At 43.2% G+C, this 26956-nt stretch overlaps 1 long non-coding RNA gene across 4 annotated transcripts in view; it reads left to right on the top strand.

Moving 5' to 3' along the window:
- LOC125281111 (uncharacterized) overlaps nt 1-26956 on the top strand; it is a 266321-nt gene that overhangs the window by 158100 nt on the left and 81265 nt on the right. For 3 of the 4 annotated variants that reach the window (XR_007188179.2, XR_007188178.2, XR_007188180.2), the window contains exon 5: nt 11156-11215. This is a non-coding gene — a long non-coding RNA (uncharacterized LOC125281111). Of the gene's footprint in view, nt 1-9262; nt 9344-11155; nt 11216-26956 lie in introns of all 4 variants that reach the window. The other variant, XR_007188177.2, reaches the window with a different exon arrangement.

Below are 26956 nucleotides of genomic sequence, written 5' to 3'. Positions count from 1 at the left end.
AGCCATTCAGGGCAAGGAAACAGACTAATGCAATGTGCCTTTGTTATAGATAATTCCATCAGTGCCATTACTACCGGTGTATTTTTTTAAAGGTGAATTTAAAAAAAAGACTCAATTTTGTTAAAAATTGGGTGTCGGGTAGCATCCAAAATGAGCTATGAAATACTGACCTAAGCCAGAAAAAAATGTTAGCCATCCTGAGAGAGTATTCTTAAAAAAAAAAAAATCTATAAGTTTCTTTTTTTTTTTTACTATGAACATTTTGAATTTTCCATTATGTGAAGGGTCTGAAGTCTTTTGCCAAGAGCAATGAGATTTGTGGGAAGGAAAAAAAAACTCACAAAACACCCATTTGTATATCAATGCCATTAATTTCTATACAATCAGAACACCTCTTAGTTTTCTCTCACCACTAGAAAACATGCTGATGGAGGGACTCCATCCTGGAGATGTCAAAATAGGACCCTTTCAAACAACTCAGACAGTTGTAAAGTTTCTCCTTAAAACAGAAGCTTATTTTTTTTCTCTGAGATTTTCCTTAAAGAGGTTGAGCTTCTGACTCTACTCCCTCCACAGCCCTGCATCTCAGGGGCATTTTCTTCAACATTTCACCTTGGTGGTGATATCATCCCCCTCTGTTTCAGGGAGAAGGAGGGATTCATGAAAATAAAGGTCAGCCCTTCTCTATCTCCTTTGGGGCCATGTCGTCTTAGTTTTGATCATTTCCCCCAAATTAAGATTTCTGCATAAACCCCCCCATGTCTGTGTTTGGCTGGCAGTTTTATGGCTGACCAAATTTTGCACTGGCCAGGGTTCTGGTTGGCTGAATGTTTACACAGGCTGTTAATCAGATGGGGAGGGGGAATAGAGGTGGGGACTGTCTGTGAGCTGGAGCGGTCCTGTTTGCTGTCGTGTGCGAGGGCCTGCACTTTGTTACTACAAATTACATAATGACATGTTACATTTCAAAGTGTATTTTTACTTCAGGGAAAATTAAACCAATAAACAAACAACTCTGGTGGAAAAAAACAGAGGAAAAAAAAAAGATCCCTTGTTTCCAGATCTTCCTCTTCGAAAAGGTTCTTAATTAAATTGTAGCTATAAACAAATCTTTGTTTTATTGAAAAGAGAGCAGTTGCATATAAAAGCTATTTTTAAAAATTAGGATTCGAATGGCTGCTGGACTAGGGTCTGGCCCATGTTATGCATTTTATGATCTGTCCAAAATGAAAAAGCAAGCTTGTGTAGCGACGGTAGATTTTCAATTTTTGATTGCTAATCCCTCTCAAATGTTGCTCCTGCCCTGCTTGAAAGGAGAGTGTAAACCAGGAATTAGCCTAGTTTTTCCAGGTACTGATTCAAGCAAAACTGCTTAGTGTAAAGATGAACTTGCCGACTCTGGATTTTTGGTCATGCACAAAATCAGGTCTCTTCAGCATACTACCCACAGTTTAGCAACTTTGAAGCAGTCAAAAAAAAAAAAAAAACCCTTTAAATCAACTTCCAAAACTTTCACTGCACACCTACAAATTTGATATTAATTTTTTTTCTGTAAGCTGTTGAAATTAAGTATCGGCTCAGGATCCGAGGTTATGGTGATAAGCTCTTTTGGGGGAATAGCCATGAGCATATGTGGTTCAGTTATGCATGCACAAGTTTCCCCCACCACCTGAAAGTACAACATTCCTATGAAACCTTTCAGAAGCCGAAATAGTGTAAAACAAAGAAGCAATTACCAGTAATTTATATGGAAAAATTTTTGAGCATTCCCAGACCCCAAATATAACCTCTCTTAGGCTTTTCTGATACAGTGGGACGCATCTTGCTAATGGATACACAGAATAAATCGAGATGAAGCAGAAATGCTCACAGATAGTTCAAAGCTGTGGCAGCTGGACGCTGAGAGGCTGAGCGGCGGCCCTGGGAAGGAGCTTGGCGGGGCCACTCTTGCTGCTCCGGGGTGCACGATGCCTCTGTTAATGGCTCCCTACAAACCAACACTGAGTGCTATTTTTGCTTTTCACATTTTGTTATATAAAAATGAAAATCCTCTTTGGATTTCTTTTGGTTAGCGGAAACAGGTACTAAGGGAGGTCTTTGATGAAAGCAAAGTGGTGTGATGCAAACTTTCCAAAAGCGGGGGAGACCTTCATGTGCTGGTTCCAACTTTTTTTTTTTTTTCCCAGCATAAACTATGTTATCAAAAGAGAGTATGTCCTGCCTCTCTTTACCCCCTGGCTCTGTGGAGTACTAAGAATATGGACGCTTCTTAAACTGCACTTTAAATGAGTGATTTCCCCAAATCAGTCTCTCCCATATCTGCTGTTACAGGAACCATTTGACCTGGAACTCACTGGGTCTGTTGGGGTGCTCGACGGCTACCAGGAATTGCAGCAGCCCAGTGACTGGCTGCAAGAAGATTGTCCCTTTTATATTTTGAACAGGTCCCACGACGCTTACATTTCTTAGGCAAAATTATGACATGATTTAGGATAATTTATCAGTGTAGTCCACAACATGAGAAATCACAGGGGCAACTGAAATAGACTGTCCACCTCTTCCTCTTCAGTTTCTTTATTTTTAAATTCAGGATGTTTAAAAAGAGACCTTTTCTCTTCAGAGCTTAGAAACAAATAAATGGGGTTTTGGAACTCACCATTAAAATTTCAGATTTCTCACTCACTGAAAAGCTTAAGAAGAAGAAAGGAGAGCAAAAGAAAGGACAGATACATAATGTAGATGTTTTTTGGACAAAAGAACACCATTTTAGACAATGCTATTTGCTAATGATCGCCGCGCAAATGTGTGGCACCGTTTTATTTTGTGGCAAAAAATATGCTTTCCTCTATCTCATCTTGGATCCTTGACAGTTCTCATTTGAAAAATTTAATTAGATTCTTGCTTCTGAAGGTTCTCGACTCCTGAACCAAACTGACCAACCACTGTTCAGGCATCTTAGTGCAAGGACTGCCATCTGAGGCATTCTGTTGGGGCTTGGTCTTGACTTTAAAAGGTGCGAAAAAGACCACCAGATTTTTCACCATTGACTGTCACCAAGTAAACAACAGTTCAAAGTAAAGAGTCAGATATTAATCCAAGGCTTTCATTCTATGAATGACTAATCCAGTAAGAAAGAGGATTTTGAGCCAAGCAGTAGTCTATCAATGGACCACTAAGCGATGGTAGGCTTGTGAAATGGTAGGACGTCTTCATCTTGGTTTTTTACTTAGCCAGCATTTGAAGTGATAGATGGGGCGGGGGGGGGGGGGGTGGTGGTGTCACACACATCATAGTCTGTTGAATGAATGAATGAAAATGGGTAATGTAACAATAATAACAATAATAATGAAGCCCTTCCCTCTCATTCTTTTTGATTGGATGATCTCAATTTACCCACAGTGACCACTTCTCTTTCCTGCCTTATTTTGCCTTCCATGTCATGGCTTGTGTCAAGGCTCCAGGGGAAGCCCACCATCAGCACCGCAACTCCCCTGCACAAAGCCAGACAGGGGGAAGAGAGAGGCTTAAGGTAAAAGGAAGGGTGAAAGGTCAATTTTCAGATGGCAGTTCAGATGTAGAAAACAGAATGAGAACATGGTGGCAGCCACAGCCCTTCTTTCTACCTTCAATTTTGAATCTAAGTCCTGAAATGTGTCTGTGTTTATCAGTCTATCTGTCTCTCCATCACCTATCACCTATCCATGCATCTATCATCTACCTATCTATTGATCTATTGATCTGTCTAATCTATCCTCTATCATCTATCAGCTATCTATTACCGATTTTTCTATCCCTTCCTTTCTCCCCCTTTTTTTCCTTCCTTCCTTTTCAAAAATAAAACCAGTACTAATGCAGAAGTCTGAAATTAGACCTCACAAGCTAGTACTACTCTTATTTTAGAGGGGTGGACTTTTTTTTTCCTTGTCTGGCTTTAACTCTCTTATTCTCTTCTGATTCTTGTCCTTATTGTGACATTAACAGAGAACCTCTTTGAAAATGTTTCTGTTTAATGGAGTTAATGGGAAATAAAAGTCTACCTTAAAAAAGATAAAATGAAGCTCTCTGATATGGACTTGGTAATTAATTTCTGTGGAGGTCTATTTTCATATGCAGGCAAATTTGTTTAAATGCTGTTTTAAATTTTCAAGTCATGTGCACATAAATAAAAGTCATTTATGTGTTTTTAAATGCTGTTTGCAATTTTAAAGTAGGCACACACACACAGCTTAACATGCATTATGATAGCATGCAACCTGAAATATAAAAGTTTACTTGAAAGCTGAACTGGCTTTGCAATGCAACAGACTAAGCAAGTAACATTTTATATAAGGTATATGCCTCTGAGTGCGGCATACAAATGTGCTATTTAGAATATTTTCCTGATTGAATGAACAAGCCCACAGGTTCAGCGTTTTATATTTGTTCTCTTAAAAACATGAAACTCATTTTGAAAATGCTGGTTTAAGTGGGCATTATTAAGTCTTTATCAGTTCTGAGCATTTCAGCCCTTTGCATCCAGAAATTTCTCAATCTGACAGAATAAGAAATGCATTTACATGGCCTAAGCTCTTAAATTGTCCCTTTCAATTAATGCCCCATCATGGAGCAATCTGGAAACCATTACTCAGTAACTCTTCATTATAATTGCTTGCAGCTGAGTATCCAGCCCTTGGTAATATAAGAATAAAAGAAAACTCAGTTAGTAACAAGTGCAATTGATTCCATTCAGAATTCCCCTGGTGCTTTGCCATGTTTGGCCTGCTTGAGAGGAAACACGAGGGTTTTGGTTTTTTTTTTTTTTTTTTCTTTTGGGGCCAGGAAATGAATTGGCAGACATAAGATGGTTTGTGTGGTGCTTGCCTTCATTTTTCAGCTGGTCCTAGTTAAAAATGAGACGATGGGGCTCCTGCTTTCTCCCCCACTGGCTATGTTTTTTTTGTTTTGTTTTGTTTTGGGTTTTTTTTGGTGTGTGTGTGTGTGTGTGTGTGTGTGTGTGTTTGTGTGTGTGTGTTTTAAGAGGGCTTTTCTGGTAATAGATAAGACTTCAAAACTTCAATTTGCTGCAAAGTAACAGCATCCAGAAATTGTCACCCGCTGTGGCCACAACCTATCAGGGGAGTTACTTCTGCAGAGGAGGGGGTTTTAGAATTTGATTCACTCCCACCTTGATCCTGCCTTTATGAGAGCAAAGTCCCTGGTGCATTTTGTACAGGTGGAGAGTGTTTATGTGTTTGGAGGCTATCAATCACCAGCTCCAGAAATGTAAAGATCTAAAATTATGATAGATGAAAATGTGAAAATGTGACATAGTAAACTGCCCCCCCCCACCCCTACCACAACCCCCCATCCCCTGTGTAAGTCAGGAACTTAGCTTCTAAAAATGGTGAAGGAATATTCTTGTTCAGTCATTCCCTTCAGAGACCATGCAGCTCAGCTCTGACTCCACACTCTGGCGTCCGGCACCCACGTCCTCCTGGACTTGGAGCAGCAGGGACCATGGAGACAGTCAGTTCGTCATATCCTGACCGCCTTCTCCCCTACGGATGATTGAGGCCAGGTGAAGAACATGCCCTAGTTCATGAATTTAAAATATGTAAATTATAAAATGCAGTTTACTATAAAAAATTGATGCTTAGCATAGAAAAGTAGAACCCAATAAAACTCTATCTGCTCTTAATTAATTTCCATTCTTTGGTTTCATAATAATAAGAGGGGAAAAGCTCTCTATGAAGTTAAATAGCATTTCATTTTGATTTGCTATAGAAAGAAGACTAAAATCTTCCATGACTAAGGAAAATTGCTATAAATATTTTAGTGTATTTCTCGTATTTTTTCTATGCATTTATTTTTTTAAGGGAAGGTTGGCTTTTTACATGGGTCTAATTATTCTGTATTTTCTACCCCATCGTAAACTTAAAAAAAAAGTGTTATTGTTATTACTAATACGTATTTGGAAAGCCCACATGTGGTTTTTACTCTAGAGAGAAGCACTTACATAATGACCTCAAGCAAGAAGAACTCTAGAAGGAGTAGAATTCTCCTTGACCTTCAGAGGATCCAGGATCCAGGATCTTAAATACACAGAACCTCGAATGCCAACTTTCCCAGACTCTCAAGCTCTATAGTGATTACAAGGGACTACAAATAAGCCTTAAGGGAGAACATTTTTTCCATTGAGAATTAAATAAAAATGAATACTCAGAGGCAGGTTTCACGAGGGCAGGGAGAATTGAATTTTGTGTAGACCTGATTTCACATTTCCTTAAGATATAAAACAATCAACTGAGTAATTTGAATTTAGGATGCTTAAAAATCATTAATTTCTCTGGTAGTCTTTAAAATTTTTTTCCAGTTCTCTTTCTTGAGGAAGAAATGCGGCCTATTAAAAACTGCATTCGTGAAAGTCTTTAATTAAGTAGAAAAAAAATGTGGTAATGAAATCAGCCAATGTCCAATGACCTTGTCCAGAGACTATGAATTCAGGCCAATTACTTATATTCATGGTTCCTGACCTAGGAGGATAGTGGTAGGATGGAGGTAAAGTCCATTTCCAATGAAGAAGATGTGAGTAGTAGCTTAGGCTTCCGTGTTTGAAATAATCCATCCCCAAAGTCCATATGCTGGTCTGGCCCAGAGCTTCAGCCAAATGGGGGTATGGTGACTCGCTTGTCTACCGATTTTTCCTCTTGAAAGACTTATCCCTCTTTCATGGGAACTGGTCATGGATAGGTGCTGTTCCTTCGTAAACCAGACAGGCTGTCTGCTCAATTCTCTTGACTGTTTACAAGACTTTGGCTTTGTTTCAGGTTTTCAGCACCTTTATTCAAATCCTCTCTCCTGTCCCTGCTGAGGTAGTATTTAAGCAATTCTCCCTTTTCCAATCAATCAACAGATCTTTCTTGAGGTCTAATTGAGTGGAATACTCCAGCCCTGCTCAAGGCTGCTGATTAGTAATGTTTGTGGCCTGGCTTCCCAAGACCAAAATCTTAGATGTCATCCACTCTCCCCACTCCCCTTACTTTAAATTGTGGTAAAATGCACACAACGTAAAATTGCCATTGTAATCATTTTTAAGCGTGCAGTTTAGTGGCATTAAGTACATTCACATTGCTTCATGGCAATGAAGATCTCTTTTCAGTGAAAATTATATTAGTAATAGTGAGTGATTTAAAATGCTGAGAAGAGATCGTATTTTGTTTTTAGAGGAGGTGAGACACACAAAAGCCTGTACTCTCACTTCTCACTGTGGGAAGATTGTGTTGATTTTGTTTATCTGTATTTCTCATGATAAGTTCTACAAAGACTCTACCCTCTCTAATGGTAAGTTCTGAATGTGGATTGTTTTATTTTGCACATGGACATCCCATGACCTGGAACTGTACCAATGGATAAAAGGAGCACGTCAATGATAGCTGGCTCTCCATCGTTTATGGAAGAGTAAACTGGTAGAGGTTGCCCACCAGAGGCCCCATGAGTATCCACTATCAGATGTGGTTGGTTGAGCCAGCTAAGCATTTTTAGAAGTATAAATTGGTTTTCTTCATTGCAGAATTAGGATACTTCATACAGAAACATTTATTCCCATTTTTTCTTGCAACTTGGTAGATCTGGCAACATAGGCCCACATTGGGCCTGGCTGCCATCAACAGGAGCTATGGAGGGGTGGCCCCTTCAGAGGGGGCAGGTGCTCGTCACTTTGCCCCACCCAGGTCCACTCACTTAGCTCCACTCTTCATTCCTTTGTTGAAACCCAGCCCCACCACCTTTGAGTGTGTAACCTTTACTGTATTGCAGAGCTTCTCGAAATTCCCTAATTGCCCTCTTACTCATCACGGATGACAAAACTCTCCTTAATGCTGCTTTATAGGCATTTGGGTGTTCACTGTAAAATAAGACCTTTGTGATCAACTTGGAATAAAATGTCTGTCAGGGGAAAAAAAAATTAAGGAAGGTCTGAAGGAGGTCCCTCTTTAGTCACTGAAAGAAGGAAACAGCTTCTTTTATTTCTTATATCTGCCCATTAACTGTGAAGATAATAATTTCTGAAAGGAACATGAGAAGGGAGGCCAGGGGGCAAAAGAAAGGAACAAATCAAGAAGACTCACAAATCCGCAAATAGATCTGGAGCAGCTGAATTGCACAGAGTGCTGTCAGAATGTCAGAGAGAATCTCTCCGACGGTTTGAATGGCGCTAGGCATTCCAATCCAAAGGACCACATAAAATGGCACGAATGCTTTGTCCCCGTGGGGACTGAAGACCTCTAGTGAGGTCTCTCACCTAAGCAATGAACCATTTCTGAGGTAAGCTGAAGGCTGTGGACCCTCAGATAGGGGAAGAGAGGAACTTCTTCAGATCTCCAGTCTCTTCAGGGATCCGACTGAGTCTATAGGGATAAGGAGTGAGCCCACATAAGGTGGTCCTTCTCAGGGGTCTCTTAAGAATGGAAACTGGGTCTAAGGGGGAAAACACAGCCCTTTCCTTGACCCAGCTCCATTCCCTTGGCCTTTGCTAGGTAATTGGGGAGGAAGAGGTGATTGCATTTGTGCATTCTCTCAGCTTCCAGATTTCTCCCCTCCATGGGGTTCCCAAATCCGGTTTGTATTGGCAAATCTGGCTGAATGATGATCAAATCAAATCTGAAAAAATCTTTCTCAGTGTTAAAGGTCTCTAGCCTTTAGTCTCCATAAAAGCAAACAAGATAAAGTTACAGTAAAAATAGGAACAGTTAGGGAAGGAGTTCTTCTAGAGTTTACCATAAAGATCAAGTGACTCCCAGGACCTTGGTGACTATTAACTCGCTGGGATCACTGCATCACACAGAGCCATTACTACTAAGGGGTCCCTCTTACAGTTCTTCACAAGTTTTGTTGTTTGCACTCCTGGGCCTGCCCTATGCATGGTGCTGACCCCTCACAGTTGCTAGCAAATGAGATGACAGAAAAAATTGCTTTGTCTAGTGCAGCAAAATCAAGCTCCTCAGATGAGCCTCCCGTTGACATTGGAGACCAAGGAAAGAAAGACTAATGAGTAGGTGACTTAGCAAGTTCGGAGCAAAAGGCCAGCCCCAGCTGTGTACTAAGGAGGTGCTAAAACATGGCAGGCTACCAGTCACTTCTCTGAGCTTCTCACAGCAAACACCTAACTTCCTGTCATGTCTGCCTAATTGTTTCAAATTGATGCACACATGTCAATAATAACAAAGGAGCTGTGATGTCTTGGTAGTTATCTTGTCATGTTTTTGTCTTTCCTTTCTTCTCTTAGAAGACTCTCCCCATGGGTAGGCCCACGATTCCCCTTCTGAAAAGCCTGAAAACCAGGAATGAGAGAGGCTGCAGACAGCAGGTCAGCCATGGCTCTTCCCTATCTCCATCTTGCATCAGTGAGAGAAAGTCCAAAGGCTGTAGAAGCCATGGTGGCTGCTGGGAAATCACCCAAACCCACTTCCTCTTCCTCCTGGACTTACACAGTTAACTGCTTACTAGGCTCCTTGGCCACTGACGAGCTGGGTACTTGGGATCAGGCCAGAGCAACGTGAGCAGCAGTGATTTGCCCCACCTCCAGGCTGAGCCCATTAAACCTCCCATGGGAGGTTACCCATGCTCATTGCCCTGTTCAGCTGGTTAGGGTGGAAATGACTATAAGACAATGTTGGGAGTTGCCTAATGAAGATGCTGAGCCCCAAGATGGAAAGAGTACCATCCCTGAATCATTTTATGGAGGGAACAGTTCCCACGAGAAACAGTCTCATGTGACATGGGCTGTGACATGAGTGAGAAATCAATTTGTTAAATCATTGAGATTTCTGGGTTCTTCTAATATAGCAGTTAGCATTACTTTGAAAAAACAAAACAAAACAAAACACAGACATTAGTTCGGGCTTTCTGAAGAAACCAATAAGGAAATAAGGCCTAGGAGTACCCTGTAGGAGGTGGAGAATGGTGCTTACAAGGGCCAGAGAAGGAAAAAGAACAGCACAGGTCCTCCACTAGGTTTAGTGTAGATCAACGTCTAGAGGAGCAGAATAATATCTAGTGTGGATCAGTCAGAGCCCACCTCACATTCCCCAAACATTAAATCCTTGCTGCTTGGGGATATTGACATCTCTCCAGGCAATCAGGAGCCAACCATGCTTGTGGACGGTCACGGGGGAAACATCAGAACTTAAGACCGTGAAATTCTTGGAAAAGCTTGTAACTGGCACATGGAGTTAAGTAATTAAGTCTATCCCAGAATTACAACTTTACCCACGCAAAGCTGGAAACAATAGAAAGAATTTGTGTGCTGGACATTTTAATTACAGAGTAGGAGGAAGAAAAATATACAGAGAAAAGGGATGTTGCAGTATATTGGCTATAGTATTCTTAGAAAAGTGGGAAGAAAGTTCTGCTTTCACAAAAACTCTCCCCAGTTTCCTGAATTTGAAGGGAGGAGATTATGGGTATGGGAGAAGTGACAACTTGAATTACCCCAATGTTATTAGCATAGAACATTCCTTATGTCTTTCCTGAATAATTGGATCCTCTAATAGGTATATCACTTTGCAACCCGAAGATGGGCTTGAATTTGCAAGAATGCTTTTCCAGAGGCTCCTGTGCTCCTGGGAGACAGACAGTATCTGTAGAAGGAGTCACTACGTATGTGGTGGCATCTGTTCGGGATGGCATGAAGCCCTCACCACTCCCAGGCTCAGATCTGGAACATTTGAAAGACAGACAGACACAAAATTTCCCCTTTCTTTCTTTTTTAAGATTTTATTTATTTATTTATTGAGAGAGAGAATGTGAGTGAGAGAGCAAGAGCTGGGGTGGGGAGCAGAGAGAGAAGCAGACTCCCCGCTGAGAAGGAAGCCTGACGTGGGGCTCGAACCCATGACCCCGGGATCATGACCTGAGCCAAAGGCAGATGCTTAACTGACTGAGCCACCCAAATGCCACACAAAATTTCCACTTTCATATATCAAGAAAACAATCATTTATTTAAAAAAACACTGTAATTGTCGGTTAAATTTGATAAGATTAGAGATATATAAGAAGTGAATATATACATGCTATTTAAAAAAAAAATTCAAACAGCTAAGCACAAAACTATTCTCAACTGAAATTTCTTAAATGATTCTGGCCAAAAGATGAAAATCGACTCTGAATTTTTTCCTAGTTTGAGAGTTCCGGATGCTGGGATAGACGATCTCCTGGTGCCAATGAGGCCACAGGTTAGGTAAGCTTGTTCAAGTCTCTTTTTCTTTCCACTGTGTAAATTGGCTCACATCACCTGGGACAGAACTTTATCTATGTCACCTTGTGAAGCCAGGGAAGTAGAGGGGAGGTGGACAGCCGCCTTTCTTCTTCTTCTTCTTTCTATCAACTGGGTGATCTCTATTTTCCTTATAGTAAAACACAGTAAAAACACATTCCATGGAACATATCAGACACAATTTATGTGATTTCAACTATGCACTCTTAGAGTAAATTTAAGTCTAATCTGGAAGGACTGATGTGTTTTAATACTATTTGTCTCTGAAATGTTACATATATATGTATATGTACTTGATTAATATGCACGTCTCCTACACGTCCAGAATCCTGCCACGAGCCTGTGAATTGTTAGCCTGCCATATTAAAAAGGCTCTCTCTGTCTTGAGTGCATTCCGTTACCTGTGTTGTTTACTCTGCTGTGGCATCTTTTTCTGGGTGTACGTTTTAACTGATAATAGCCAACAAAATGTGTGCATGGGGGAATGAACACCTCACTCAGCTCAGAGGGACAAAGGAAGACTATTGCCCTACCTATTAAAATATTCAGTGTTCTGGCAAATCTAGGCACTGTTGGTAAACTGCTGAAGAAAACTGCAGGCTAGTGTCAGCAAGGAATTAAAGACTGAGGTCTTCTGACATTATAAAGGGCATCCTACATTTGTCCTCAGCTTGTGAAAAGAAACCAATAATAGGATGAAGTAGAGCTGGGAGAAACCATGGCCAGAGATAGTTGACTGCTTGGGAATTGGAGAAGACAGATGTGTAATTGCCAATGTAGCAGAAATGCATCATGGCTGCCCAGGGAAGTGGTTGGGACAGAAGGTTCTCTCCAACCAGTCCACAAAACTAGGTCTGCCCTAAAGCGATGGTCCACAAAGTGTGTTTCCTGGACCAGCAGCAGCATCGCGAGGAATGCAGACTTTCAGGCCCCCCTCAGACCTGCTGAATCAAGAACTCTGGAAGGGGGGCCCTCAGTCAGTTGGTCCTTTAGCCAGCCTCTGGCCATTCCGACCGACGGCTGAAGTTTGAGAACCGCCGTGCTACGGTGTGCGTGGAGTGGGAGGCATCACTTTGCTGTCCTTGCAGGTGACTTCGTCTTCCTGTCTCCTCTGGCATCTGCCTCTTTTTATACTCTGTGTCATTCTGGTGTTTATGAACATGCATTTTTCATGCCAGCTAATCCTAAAGACAAGCTCAAGTGAAGACACAGTCATCTATTTCAGTGCCAGAGAAAATCTAGCCGGGTCAACTTTACTGAGAGGTGGGTATGTCCATCTGCAGTGGGCACCATGCTGAGTGATAGTTTGATGATGGCCAATCTTCACTTCGTTGTGACACTGAAGCTCAGGTGCTCTTCCACGAGGCCCCCCCGCTCCATCTCACTGCTTTGCCTTCTAATCAAGCAAGTCTCGCCTTGGTCGCCCAGCACACACTTAGCCCCTTCCTGAAGATTCATTTAAGTCCCACAAACCCGCCATATTCAGCTAGATGACCTGCAACATAGCAGATCTTTAAAGGGGATACGTATTCTTTTGTGCTTTAAACACAGAGGAGTCTCCCCCAGCAGTTGCTCTCCTGTACTCAGGTGATCCTCAGGCATCAGGTTTGTCTTATTAAAAGGCTTCCGGTCAGGTTATGAGCCCAGAGATCCCAGGATAGAGGCGGATCTCAGACTCCTATTCAAGTCCGAAGGTAACACAGAGAACACCTTTCCTCTGGTGTTATTTCCCGTAGTAGTAAGTGCTCAAGTTGTTGCTCAGAAAGAATGCAAGAGAACCCAGTTATTTTGCTGTCATGGAGGACAAGGAGGACATGACTAAACATTGCTTTTTTTTTTTTTTAAGATTTATTATTTTATTTTAGAAAAAGAGAGCAGGGGTAGGGGCGAGGAGAGGCTCTCCAGCAGACTTCCTGCTAAGCACAGAACCCAACGTGGGGCTCAATCTTATTGACCCTGGGATTATGACCTGAGCCGAAACCAAGAGTCTGATGCCCCACCAACTACTCCACCCAGACGCCCCTAAACATTGCTTTTTATGTGGAGGCTGAGCTGCCCACCATGATCCCCAGAACTTGTGGGGTGCAGGCTGCTTTATTGGATTTAACTGGGTTCTGCCAACGAGAGGACTGGAAACGGACGGAAAGAGCAGGCAGACAGCTCCAGCAAAGGGAGCACTGAGCGTGACAGCCTGTCTGGCACCTGAGGCCGCACACAGATATTACACTGCCATCGGATGTCGGAGGTCTCACAGATGATAGCTCCGCAGGGATCTCGCGTGTGCCACCTACACAAAGGTCTCTGGCTGGCTCCTTCTTTATGTCTGCTACCCAACAAGAAACCAATAGCAGGAAAAGATTTACAGTTCGGCGGGCAAAAGATAAATGATTGCAGTCTCTGGATGCTTTAAGAGCAAATTTTTGTACATCATATGGTTAAAATTGATCACTCCATTGCCTTTCAGATGGGCTGAGCCCAAACTAATGATGTTAGGTAATCAATGAGAAAAGGCTGTGCATGAAGAATTAAAAAGCACCATAATGGATGGCCATAGCAAAAGGCCCCTCACAGCAAGAAAGAAGTGAGGGCTGGTCACGTTCAAAGGAGGCTGGACCAAGAACCACCTCCCCTGGCTCTGATGCTCCGAGCAGACCCTGTTAGAGACCAGTCTAAGAGGCATGGCTTCTGCAGTTAGCCCTCTGACAGTTATAGTCCTTCTCAGGGAGATTCTGATTTCTCTGTCTGTGCTGGCATTGCCTGGCCCTGTAGTTTGCCTTTTGCTCCTAATAGATCCCAGGGTGCTGCTCTTTGTTCTAATTAGCTCTAGCTATTAGCTCTTCCTGTTTAAGCAAGTGCGAGGGGGACCAGACCTGGTTGTAACCCACTCAGAGGGACAGAACGTTGTTGATCACTCTTTTCCTGACTCCTGACATAGGCTTGGGCTACAAGCCTCCCTGTGTAAGGGCTGTACACCCAGGACATCTGGACCTATGAGAACTAGCCCCCACCCCTGGCTTCCCAGCAGACATGTGGAGAATAATACAAGGGCATTAAATTAGACCTCATTACCTAGCCAGTTGGGCCGTCCGGCTCTCCCGCACATAATAATGAGGTCTGATTTATTGTGATCATTATTCAGGCATTACAGGTCACTAAATAACATGCTCTGCCCACACGTGTCTTCTGGGCTAATAAATATCCTGAGAGGAAACATTCTTGAAGACGTGAGTCTCAGGTTTGGATCGGTGACTCTGGGCTCATTAATTGTGTGAAGGCACTTTGCCTATTGCTTACAAAATCTTGGGAACAGAGATAGGAAAAATCTAATTAACAACCTGGAGGGATGTGAATGAGAAATGTGGGGGAAACTGTCCACTGCATTCTTTGACCTGTGGGACACAGGCCAAGGGAGGTACACTGGTGGAGGGGACAGAGCCGAGGCTGACCCCAGGCAACTCAAGCATGACACCAGTCTCAGAGCACAGCATACAAGCTGTGAGGCCTTTAGGAGCTGGATCCGTGTTCTCTCTCCTCCTTGCACCATGAATTCCTGACACACCATTGGGAAGTTCGTCATGTTGCTCTCTCTCACCTCTGGGCCTTTGCATGTGCTTTTCCTCTCTGTCTAGAATACCCTACCCCACTTCTGCCTCCCCTTTTCCATGGTATTATCATGTTTGGAGACTCAGCTTAGATGTTGTTGTCCCCAGATGGTCTCCCACGAGTATTTACTCTTGCACGGTGTATCATGCAGTACCTTTTCATTGTCATTGACTCCCCACCAGACTGTAAGCCCCTCGAGAGCCCAGTCTGCGTCTCACTGATGGCTGTATTCCTAATACCCAGAGCAGCACCCGCTGCCTAGCTGCTTGGTGAATAAAAAAAATAAATGCCTCTTCTCAGGAGAAGAAGGACACTGAAAGCAGTGCCTTTGTGTGGTGGGAGTAAGGTGGTATCTCCCTCCCCCTGATAATCTCCACTCAGGGAGAAGAGGCCCTCAGCCCCTGCCCAAGACATCACTTTCCTGAGCCTCTCTTATCCAAACATACATCAAATTGGAAATTTCTTGAAAAGGGCTTTCCTTGAAAAAGGAAATAAGATCTTAGCTAATCATTATCCCTCAGAGCCTAGCCTGGGTCTTGGCACATAGTAGGTGTTCATTAAATGCTGGATTCAGCTGTTGGCACTAGTAGCTTAAGATACCAGGGCCACCAGATCCTGGGGCCACGGGACTGCTTTTGTGGAGTGTGTGGGGGGAATGTGGTGTGTGGCTGGGGAAATAGGCTTTTTTTTTTGCTCCCACCTCTAGGGGGAGCTTTGCCAGTGGGCAGGGGAGAAGAAGGCTCTGGCGGGGTCAAGTGTTCTCTGCAAGTCCAGCTGTCGTAGGGCAACACTGTGATGCCTGGCTATATGCTTCTCCTTGCGCCATAATCTCAAATCACAGAGTATTGAGGTTTCAGCTTTAGACGTAATAGAATTACAAGAAAATGACAAGCATCAGTGGATTGTCGCAAGTCCTGTATTGATAATGTCCATATTTATCTTTTAAAATTGCAGTATTTTTTTTTAAGGCCCATTTGCCTTGAGGAAGACACTGGGGATTGGGAAAACAGGATTAAATATAATCCTTTTATTTCTAACTCATAATGCAAAGTGTGTAACTGGTAAATACTAAGCAAATCTGACCATAGATCTACATTATTTATGGGAATAATTTAGGATTATTTGCTTTATAGAAAATTTGTTGAAATGCCTTAAAAATTACTGAAATTAAATGAAATCAGGCTCCTTGAATTATCCATGAATGCAGCTTCACATAATCAATACTTTAGCCATTCGGGGATGACATTACATCTCAAGACTATTTTCTAACTTAATAAGATTAGAAATAATAAACTGATATTATTTCTTTGTGAATTGGGGCCTCTGACCTGGTAATTTAATGCCTTCATTATTGCACTCGAAGAACACCGAGAGACCCACTGAGACCCACGTCCTAGCAACTGCATTCTGTCCAAGTGATAGCCTGATTCCTCTCGCTTTCTTTGCACGGTGGGGTATGTGCGATTGACGAATATTCTTAACTTATTTTTAAAACACCCTGAGCATTATTTTCAGGAAAGTGGTATATATATTTAAAATGGAAAACTTTTATTGATTCAATAGCAAAGACCAGTAGAGAACGAGATGACTTATTCCCGAATTATATTATTACAGATATTTTATGCTAGCGAGGGGGTGAGCGCTATAGCATGGGGCCATGAGAGAGCTATTTTGTTTATTTTTTCGGTCCAGCCCAGGCTCGATGCACTGCTGTGGCCCATGCTGCTCTTTGTTGCTCTCTGGGAGAAAATTCAGGGAAGGGTGTGAATGTCTGAACGTGCGGTGGGGCTTGAAGCTTGAACGCATCCCCCGTTCTCACGAGCTCTGCTCCCGCCCCTCCTGTGTGGAGCAATCCCCCGAGTGTGCCTGTTTTCAAGCACTTTCTCACGAACCTCGGCCATCGCCTGTGCAGCTCAAAGGGAATTCCTCCCTGCTTAAAGTGTGTTGAGCCCACATCTCAGCCCAGGAGATATGTCGGAGCCCTCTGTGCGGCCAGTTCCCAGAGAGTCACCTATGGTGAGAAACCGATGGGGGATGTGATTCCCAGCCTCTAAATTGGAAAATGCAATGAAATGGATGAGAACGTTCTAGGAAAAGATGGCCCTGGCTGGGAGGGGCACAGCTAAAAGAAGATGAAATGTGTTCTATTTACGGAGCATGGTTTGAAATGCTGAACACTACGGGCAGGAGGCAGTTATGAATTCTTTAATTGAGCAGGACAATAGGAAATTGAAGTCCCTCTGGGAGAATGGGAATTATTTGCCCGCTGGGTCTGTTGATTGTGGGTGACTTGCGAAACCAGATCTGTCATCAGGAAGCTCTGTTGAAAGTTATGTGGCTGGGATGACTCGGGCCCAATTAGTTCTGGACTGTGCCGCAGTAATGACCGTGGCAGCCCACTGGGCTCCAGATGCTGTTGTAAATACTCCGCATTCGTCATCTCATTTATTCCTTAAGTCAACCACAACTGCGTGAGGCGGGCATTACTACTCCATCCTTAAATGCTTGGTGATACTGTGACTTGCCCAAGGTCACCCAGCTGGAGAGACGGAGCTGGGACTTACATCCAGCTTGTCTGTCGTCACAGTCATGTGCTCAGACTACTAATTCTGTACCACTTGACCATGCACGAAAGAAGCATCTTGCATGCGTCACGAATACACAACAGAACCTTAAAATCAATTTCTTTCCAGGGGAAATTTTTTGTTGTTGTTCAGTCTCTCTCTCTTTTCTCTCATAACTGGCCCCAACTCTACAGAAGATTGTTTTGGAAATATTGCAAGTAAGGAGCTAGTTATCACTAAAAAGTAGTGCATGCTTCTGGCCACTTCTAATAAGGTTCTAAATACACTGGGAAATGCCTGTACTCGGTAGAGCCTCATATCGAGCACAGAGCATTAACATCAGATCTGAGCTGGATGCATTTTCCCAAGGCCCCAGAGATAGCTTTGCGCATGGGAGCTGGAATGTGATGGGGAAGCACCTGGCTAGTTGCAATGTCTCCTCCATGGTAACAAACTGCTGGGCGACAATAAGAAACAACCGCTGAATCAACCATGAAAAACTCATGATACCACAGGCTTGTAAGAACAGTGGAAGATTCATAATTAATCCCGGAATGAGTACACAATTGGAAATTCGAACAGTAACGATGACTGTGACCAGCATTTGCTGAGTGCTCACTCTGAGTCAGACACGGTTCTACATCCTCTATGTGCAGCGCCAGCTCATTGCGTTCTTACAGCAACTCCGTGAAGTGGATGTTATTGTACAATGTATTTCTGCTTCTATCTTATTGACTGGAATGAGTCACATGGCACAAACAGCTAAGTGGCCAGTGCCTGGATGAAATTCTGGGCATTACTAAAAGAAAAAGAAAAAAGGGAGACAGAGGACAGTCTGTGCTCCAGCACACCTTGAGCTGATGAACTTATCCTTGCGGTGACCCAAGAAAAGAAGCCTTTCTTATCTTTTCCTTCAACTAGATTTCCAGAAGATGATTTCTAGAAGATTCCGCTGAAGTGCTGGACATTCTAAATAGGCAAAAGATGGGAAAGGGTGAGTGATGGAGAGGAACAGCTTGAGCATTTCTTCTGTAAGCCTTCTTCCTTTGGGAGAACCGGTGTTTTTGTCCATGAAGCTCTCACAGCTCTTTGCCTCATTCTAGAAGCTAGAGAAGTTGTTCACCTGTTTATTTGACTTGTTTATTCGACAAGTGTTTATTGAAAGCCTGTGATGCACCAGGCCGTGAGCTACAAAGACACAGAAGATAGACAAGGTGCTTGCTGCTGTGGAGTTTATACTCCATTTGAAGGAGACAGTGGGAACAAGTAAACAAGTGAGCCACATTTCAGAAGTTGATAGATATTAGGATGAAAATATAAATGAAACCACACAAAACTAATTTATAATAACAAGCATTCATTTGTGGGGGTACCAGCTACCTAATTTGGGGTCCTGGCACAAAATAAAAATGTGGAGCCCTTTTGAAACAAATTAATAAATTTCAAAATAATAACAGGAGAGCAATTAGACCAAGCTTGGGGCCCTTTTAAGCAAGGGGCCCTGTATGACTGAACAAGCTGTTGTAACAATTTATTAATAGGTTTGAATTCAGCCAAGTTTTGTAATATTCAAGTTCATCGCCATCACTGTGCTTAGTTATTAAGTAAATCAGTATGCAAGCAGAAACTTTCTGACTCCATGTCTCTAAGGCAAAGTTGTAAGAGGATTTTAAATTTCATTTGTAAATACATGGATTTCCATAGGAAGTCCCAAATCTTCAAAGAGAAAAATGTGTATTTTCAGAGTTTTTGTGATATAGAAATCAAACTTGGAAGAGATGTTTTTACAGTAGGAAAAGGAGTCAGGATTAAGGTGAAAACACGGAAATTGACAGTTGGCTACAGTAGGAATGTAGCCCCCATGGAACCAGCTGTTTGCAGATGTGCGGGTAGATGGCTCAGGTTGGGCTCGTATCTGCTCCACATGTCTTCCTTGGACTAAAAGTTCCCAGGGCATGGTGTCTCCTGTGGGCCACAGAAAAACAGGGGCATGACAAACCACACGTGTTTCTAGCCTCTGCTTGCAAAGTGTCTCCTAACAGCCCATTGGCCAAAGGAGTTACATGACCAGTTTCAAGGTCAAGGGGTGGGGAAATACATTCTTCCCACCAAGATGCTATAGCAAGGATATGGATGCAAAATTCTATTAAGGGAAAGAGTGAGTATTGAGAGCAATGGTCCTGGCAGTCACGGTGAGTATGGTGGGGAGCAACTGGTTTTAAGAATACGAGTGACATGTTTTCATTTAACAAGAAGAATAGATTATAAAAGGCAAAAGTGGAAGCAGGGAAACCAGTGAGTCAAAGAGAAAGATGCTGGCTTGGATTATACTGGTAGAAATGAAGATGAAGATGAAGGATATAATGATTTAGACATAAACTCCATGGAATTTTGTTGGGTTGGATGAGGTGGGCAAGTAAAGAGATAAAGAAGAAAGAATTCCATTTTTTAAAAAATTTGAGCAACAAGGTGAAGGGTGGTGTTATTTATTGAGGGTGGGGGGCAGGAGGGGATTAACTAGTGCATCTGTGTCCTCAGCCAGACTATAGGCTTCGCAAGGAAAGACTAAGTCTTATTTATCTCTGAATTTCTAGAGACTTGTATAGTGATTGGCACCTAGTAGTTGCTTGATAAATGAACCAAGGAAGGAAGAAAGCAGATACTTAGTATAGTGAGGACAACCACATTGATTCATTCATTCAATTAATTCATCAATCATATTTAGATCATAGTCCCAATAGTTATTTATCCCATTAACATTTACTAGTTAGATGGTAATAGTCAACATGATGCTATTGGACATTCTGTGATGCATAATTCTTTGTTGTTGGGCAGCTGAATTGTACATTGTCGGATGTTGAACAGCGTCCCTGGACTTTCCCCACTAGATACGAGTAGCAACCCCCCAGCTACAACAACTGAAAAAGACTCCAGATATTGCCAATATCCCCTGGAGGGCACGTATCTGAGAATAATTCTTTTCCTTCTTTGACCCCTCTCAGTTATAGTAATAATAATAATTATAGCTAAACATGTATTGAATATTTTTCCATGTACACTTCTGAGAATGTTATAATGTTATTTGAAATATTTTATCTAATTCCCCTCCCCCTGAAATTCTACGCGGAGGTTTCTACTTGTTTCCCATTTTACAGTAGAAGAAAGCAAAGCACGCAGCTCTCTCTCCAGTGCTGAGGATATCAAGTGGCTTTTGTTTGTCTTTGCCACTATATTCTAGGTGAATTTTAACCCCACCATCTAGAAAGCTGAGAGCATCTGCCCAGTATTTACCCATATATTCTATGGAAAAATTGACATTGGATCCTTGAATATTTATTAGGTTTTACACCTATTGTTTGCCAGGTGTTGATACAAGCACTATCCAGAGGTTAACTCATTTGATTCTTATAACAACCTCATGGTGCATGTTCTATAATCACTTTCATAATATGGTTGTGGAAATGGAAGCACAGAGAGATTGAGTAACTTGCCTGAGGCCACACAGCTAATAGGCAGCAGAGGCAGGGTTCAAATCTACCCTGTCTGGCTCCAGAGTCCAGCTCTTACCTAGTACACTATGCCTAGTGCCTGGTAGCGGCAGAGGTCAGTCATGCTGTTGGGTTTGGGGGGAATATCCAGGAGCCACAAGCAAGCCAGGAAGGCAGTTGGTAGCTGTGCCTTTGGAATGAATCATTATGTACAGCATGTGGACAGGAGACTCCACACAGGTGCGTTAGAATTCATCTTAAGGCGCTTGAATCCCTTCCCAGCAGCTCTCCTCACTCCAGGCCCTACGGCTCCCTCGGAGAGTTGAATCATGTTTATGGGGAGCTCCTGTAGTCAGAGCGGGCTGTGGTTCTAATTCCATCCTTCTGGTCCAGATGAAGGCTGCCCCATGTTACACTTAATGCCAGCCAGCTCTTCAACTGTTTCTCCATTATTACCTCTATTGAGGGAGGGAGGCAAGAAAGCCCAGAAAAGCCCTGCTAGGGATTGTTCTCAGAGCTGCGGAGCAGCTGCAGCCACTGTGGGCACAGAGACAAGTCGAGAGCTGGGAAGGTGGACACAAGGGGACTTGCATGCGCTGATTGGACAGAAAGATAGATGTGGTGGGCAGCGGGCCATAATGGGCCAGTGACCATAGAGCTTAACTAACATCAGGAGAAGCAAAACATCACAGCACAGCCTCCAAAGGGGCAGGATGGGGTGATGACAAGGAGACAAGCGCTGATTGTATCAAAGCAGAGCCGAAGGGCTGCCTGCCCAGCTTGGGGTGACCCAGGAGGGGAAACTTCAACACTGACCTGACCTTCGACCCAAACCTAAGCCAAACTTTCAGCAGAATGAAAAGAAGGCATTTTCAGGTCATCATGGCCCTTCTTTCCAGACTTCTACACCTTGCCCAGTCCTGTGAGGGTTCGATTGCCTTAGAGTCATCCTCAGAGGGGCCATCTGTGAGCCTGCTGGAGCCGGCCCCACAGGAAGCGGGGATAGCAAACAATCCACGAGCTCTCTTCCCTCTGGAGAGTCTCGCTGTGCTTTCTAGACTGGAAAAGTCTGAAGAGGCAAAACTCTGGGCATCATGAGCTTGCTCAGTGCTCCCCCAGAGCCTCCGGTGCTCAGGTCAGCGGGGTGGGGTGGGGGGCTACACACACAACACTGAGCCTGGCTCACCAGGATGCCCAAGTAATGTTCTACAGATATGTATTAAGAAGGTTCCATTGAAGTCAGGAAGCTGGGGGTGGAGGGAAGGCTGGTAGTTAAGGAATAGAAGAACGATGAAGCTGTCGCCCTATCCCGAGGGGTCTGACCTGAGGAGGGGATCTCCGTTGTCAGGTATGCACAGCAGGCCAGCTGCCCATGACATGTGGCTTCTCTGAAATTAGCACTGTTCACTCGCGTAATTGCTTCAAGATTTGAACCCGGGTCTGGCCAACCCTAAGTCCCTGTCATAGCACTGAAATTTGCACGCAAGGCATTTGCAGTTTGCTACGCAGTGAGTGAGCCAGCACCCTCCGCCCCTCAGCCGGCTCCAGGGACCTTCCCCTGCCCGCAGCCAGCTCTGCCGAGTCCCTCAGAGTGGGTGGCTTCCAGCTTCTCTCGTCCCCCACCCCTGCTCCTCTGGCCCCCTCTGCCCAGACGGGACAGCTTCCTCTCCGTGCACACTAACGAGTTCTGGAAGCCCAGGCAGCCGCCAGGGGTGCGGGATTAGGGCCGCGGCGGGAGGCCGCTGGGAACATAGGCGGCTCCTGCTTGTTTTGGGAAAGCACCAATTCGGGACCACCCAAACGGCTCCTTAGCCTGGGCTCCACGGGGAACTCTGACATGGAGTTGGCAGCCTTCCTGCTCTTTCTCTACCCCTGATAACTCCTCTGGGCCAAATGCTCAAGTACCGTAAGCTTCTCAAAGCCCCAAGACCAGTGCACTGCTGGGGCTGAAGACACAGCCCTGGCCAGAGATGCCCAGTTTTCCCCCGGCCCCCGTCAGTGCGCAGACAGCTGCCCACCCTTGTTCAGGCAGCCTGACTTCACACGGTGGTGACTGCTCCTTCCTTACCGGCCCACCTGCCTTGGCCCCAGCCTGGGCGGGTCTCACCAGGACTGCCCACCTCCACCGCGAGGCCCGCAGCGAGCTTCCTGCCCGGAGCACCGTGCTCACCGCCACTGTTGGGGCTGTGGCTGTGTGCAGAGAGGGTGGAGAAGGGGAGACTCATGGTGTGGCTCGAGAGTCAGAAATTCCAGCTCTGAATCTCACTAAGCCACTTAGGAGCTGTGGGACCTTAGGAAAAGGCACATTTCTCACCATGTTGGTATTTCTTTATCTATACGATGGGGCTAATACCACCTATCTCTCAGGCTTGTTATAGACATTAAAGATAATGCTGCATGCGATGTGTCTAGAGTGCGGCTTAACACATAGCAGGCCCTCCAAAGATGGGAATCCCTGCCTCCTCTTGTGCACACGCCCATCCTACTTCTTCCAGCTGCTTCTGGTCTCTCTCCCGCATGGGAACCTCAGACCCATTGCCCAGCTCCGATCATGCCACGTCCACATGCAGACGGAGGGAAGGCCATTTGTAACCATGGCTTCTGGTGGCTTGGGAGACAACAGCACAACAGGGCAACTTCTCCACACAGAACGTACAGATACCAAGCCCTCTGCCTAGCACTGGAGGCCCCTACCGGCCCCCAACCACATTTTTGGGCTCATCGTGGATGTCTCCCCTTCATGCTTCCCACTAAACGCTGCGTGTTTGCCCATGTGGACATTCTGTTATCTCTACTGTCTTTATCTGGAACACCTTTCTTTCCAATCTTTGTCTAAAACCCAGTCCCTTAAAACCCAGTTCCTTGGAATGGCTTCTGGGTGAAGGCCTTTCTTAGCACCTTTGTGTGCAGGTTGGTGTTGCAAGTAAGTAAAAATAAAAAGCATCTCCTTCGAATCCCCAACTAGAAGGAGTCCCTCTCCTTCCAACACTCCTGGAGAGCACGGACGATGACAAGTGCCCGATGCCAGGGACCCAGTGACTTGTAAGGTAGTTATTTGTCTTCTTGTCCCGTTTTCCTTGGAAGACTGGAAACGCTGTAAAAGCAGAGACTATATTTTATATATTTATCAACTGTATATTAACAGGACATAATACAGGCGAGCGTTTCTCAGTCCTGGCATTATTGACATTTGGGGCTGGGTAATTCTTTACTGTGGAGGCTACCTACTGTTCTGTGCATTGTTGGATGTGTAGCCGTGACCTTGGCCTCTACCCATTAGATGCCAGTACCACTCTACCTCCCAGTGGTGACCACCAAAAATGCCTCCAGACTTTACCAAGTGAGTCCAGGGAGGAGTCGGGGGGCAAAATCACCCTTGGTTGGGAACCACTGCTCTAGACTCCTAACCAGTACATTTAAAAATATTTTATTATAAAAAATCACAAGCATATATACAAGTAGAAAGAAAGAAGGGGTAATGAACCGTACATATGCACCACCCTTCTTCAATAACTATTCATATTTTTCTGGAGTATTTTAAAGCAAATCTCAGGCAATATGTCATTTCACACTTAAGTATGTATCTCTAAGAGATAAGTACTTAGAAAAAAACATCACAATACCATTACATCTAACAAGATTAGTGATTAGTTTTAATCTTATGTACTACTCAGTCAATGTTCAGATTCTGTGATTGCCTCAAATCATGAACTTTTTTTTACAATTGGTTTATTCAAACCAGGATTAAATAAGGCCATGAGATGCATTTAAATTTCTTTTCCTCTATCTTTTTCATGCCACTTGTTTTTATATTTAATGTATATTTTTATTTATATTTTTATGAAGTTTTTAATTTAATTCCAGTATAGCTAACATACGGTAATACATATATTTAATTACTTAAAGTGAGAGGTGCTGAAGCAGATTTTGAGGGAAAGGGACAAGATTGTTGAAAATTGGTACAAAATTTTCTTTCCCAAAGACGTAACGTACACTCTTGGGGCCTTTGGTATTGGTTTGGTTCTGCTGAGAGTCACCACTGACAAGTTCATTGCCAAAATACCGCTTACTTCATGCATTTATACTTAAATATCTTCATTTTAATTCTAAGTGTATTTATAATGCTGTGATTATAATTTAAATTCAACGCACTCCCTTAGTAAAGATGATGCTATGTATAGCTCAGAGAAGAAACATGGTCTTCCAATCCAAAGTCGGGTGGCAATGGAAAGGCATCTCCTGTTGGTTTGCTTTCTTCTTTAATGATCAGGAAAAGCAGATATTTAAAGTAATTGCTTGGCCAATAGTTCCTTTGACCAGTGGTCTACTCATGTTTAAGCATGTTTCCCAGATTTCAGAGAGTGACTTTCTCTTTGTGTTTACATGATTATTTCTACAGCAAAATAAGAGAACGATTTATTTTTCTCTGCAAAAATAACCTCAGGGTAATAGGAAAAATTATATATCTATCATGGTGCATTGTTGTTTGCTTGTAGAAGCTGCAATTTGTTTTCCTCTCTTGCAGTGTTTGCTTTCTCTATGACATAGAGAATATTTGGAGATGTATTATGTATGCATTTGTTCTATGCATATATTCTTGCCCTTGGGTAGAAATCTAGTGTCCATGGAAGAGCGTGGCATTTGATTGAAAGCCAGCGAGCCTGGTAGTTTTCCAACAGTTACAGTTCACGGTTCTGCTGGAGGCAAATACCTCCAACTGTGGATAATGGACCTTCCTTGAGAACCTGAGACAAGTTGCTGGTTAATGTCTCTGAAACAGGCTGTTAAGACTGTTACTACAAATTAGAGTCTGGATCATTCCGAAACCCAAATAGACTTCTTTCATCTTCCAGATGGCCGTCTGATCGGGAGCTGGGCAGGATCACGTTTCAGGTTGTGACTTAATGATTCAGGACAATATTTATGGTTATTACTTGACAGAGGGCAGTGAGGAAAATTAAAGCACAGCCCCATGCTTCATTTATGACAAAAAACAAATTCATGGCAGGGTTGTAGATTAGAGATGGCATCTCCCAGCTCCAGGCAACGCTCAGGCACAGCTCTGGTGATGAGCCCCTTGACTAGGTACAACTTGGTAAGGCTGGTCCCTGACCCCAAAACTTCAGTTGGTGCATTCTCTCTAGAAATAACCAAGTGAACCTCAAAATGGAAATCTTGGGAAAGGTATAGCGATGAGTGAGAGATTTGAGAGGAGACAAATAATACAATTATGTTCTTTGCTGGTATGACAATTACATGCAGCTGAAATATTATGTTTTGAGGCACATTTTTAACTTTATTATTACAGTTGGTAATACCAACAGGAGAAAATAATCGTGCCTGCCAGTAGTGGGTATTCTGTTTATGTAGTGTGTAATTTCTGCATTAACTTTTCCTTCTAAAACATGCTCTACACGGTATAATATTTATTTCTTACATTACCCAGAATTTTAGGAATTCCGTAATTGGGTGCTATGGGGAAGAGAAAGACAAGATGGGGAAGACAAGACATAGAAAGGGGATAAATAAAGCTAGAGTCAGTTAATGAAAGTGTAGATTGTCTAGAAGAAAAGCCAGGAGAAAGTTTATCTTGCTCCATTAATCCTCTACTCTGTGAAATGAGAATGCACATATTGTTCTGGGGGGAAAAAAGAAAGAAAACTAAACCATATGCCATTAATACATTTGACCAACTGTGACATTTTTTAAATAAGGTTTTAACTGGTTTTATTACACCAACTGTGTAATTTCAAAATGACTCTGTCATCTATTATATCTATTATAAACAAGTACTTTGTTTAACCAAGCCAATAATAACCTTCATAGACAGAGAAGGTTGGGATTTGAGAGAACCAAATCCTCTGATTGTTTAGATAAAGGGAAAGAAGTTCTTTGGGTAGATATAAAAAAGAACACTATCTTGAAAAATTTTCTTTCAATTTATCACGCTATCCCCAATAATTTGATATACTCTTCTGTGATGTATGGAACTGGCTTTCTAGTGCCTGAAGCCCACCTCCAAGTGCACGCCATCTTGGTTCCACACTCAC

The sequence above is a fragment of the Ursus arctos genome, unplaced genomic scaffold, assembly GCF_023065955.2.
Source record: "Ursus arctos isolate Adak ecotype North America unplaced genomic scaffold, UrsArc2.0 scaffold_3, whole genome shotgun sequence".
Lineage (NCBI taxonomy): Eukaryota > Metazoa > Chordata > Mammalia > Carnivora > Ursidae > Ursus > Ursus arctos.
This window is presented reverse-complemented; position numbering and strand designations above follow the sequence as displayed.